This window comes from Onychostoma macrolepis, chromosome 03, assembly GCF_012432095.1.
Source record: "Onychostoma macrolepis isolate SWU-2019 chromosome 03, ASM1243209v1, whole genome shotgun sequence".
NCBI lineage: Eukaryota > Metazoa > Chordata > Actinopteri > Cypriniformes > Cyprinidae > Onychostoma > Onychostoma macrolepis.
In genome coordinates, this window is record NC_081157.1 from 6196129 (window position 1) to 6197224 (window position 1096).

Genomic DNA, 1096 nt, shown 5'->3' on the forward strand with positions numbered 1-1096 from the left:
AACTTTGCTAATCATGCTAGAAACATGCTAGTAACTTGCTAATCATGCTAACAACATGCTAGTATCATGCTAATCATGTTAGAGACATGCTGGTAACTTGCTAATAATGCTAACAACATGCTAGTCACTTGCTAATCATGCTAGAATAATGCTAGTAGCATGGTAATCATGCTAGAAACATGCTAGCGACATGCTAGTGGCATGCTAATCATGCTAGAAACATGCTAGCAACATACTAGCCACTTGCTAATAATGCTAGTAGCATGCTAATCATGCTAGAAACATGTTAGCAACATGCTAGTCACTTGCTAATCATGCTAGCAACATGCTAGTAACATGCTAATCATGCTAGCGACATGCTAGTCACTTGCTAATCATGCTAGAATCATGCTAGCAACATGCTAGTAACTTGCTAATCATGTTAGAAACATGCTAGTAACTTGCTAATAATGCTAACAACATGCTAGTAACAAAATACCACAGCTAAGCAGCCACCACAGGTACCCTAGCAACCGCATAGCAACACCTTAGCAACCAGCCCGGTACCTTAGCAACCGCATAGCAACACCTTAGCAACCACCTAGCAACACCCTAGCAACCGCATAGCAACACCTTAGCAACCACCTAGCAACACCTTAGCAACCACCCCAAGTACCTTAGCAACCGCATAGCAACACCTTAGCAACCACCTAGCAACACCTTAGCAACCACCTAGCAACACCCTAGCAACCACCCCAAGTACCTTAGCAACCACATAACAACACCCTAGAAACCACCAGAGTTAGCCTAGCAACCATCATAGCAACCACTCTAAGTACCCTAGCAACCACTCTGAGGTCCTTAGAATCTATCTATCTATCTATCTATCTATCTATCTATCTATCTATCTATCTATCTATCTATCTATCTATCTATCTATCTATCTATAATCTGACTCTATCTATCTATCTATCTATCTATCAAACTTTAAGCTTTTAAAAGTACTTTAAACTTCAAACTATTTCAGACTGAAATCCATCAAACTTAAACTTTAACATTTTTCAAACTTAAACTTTTAAACTTCTTAAACTTTTTTAACTTTTCAAACTTTTTAAAC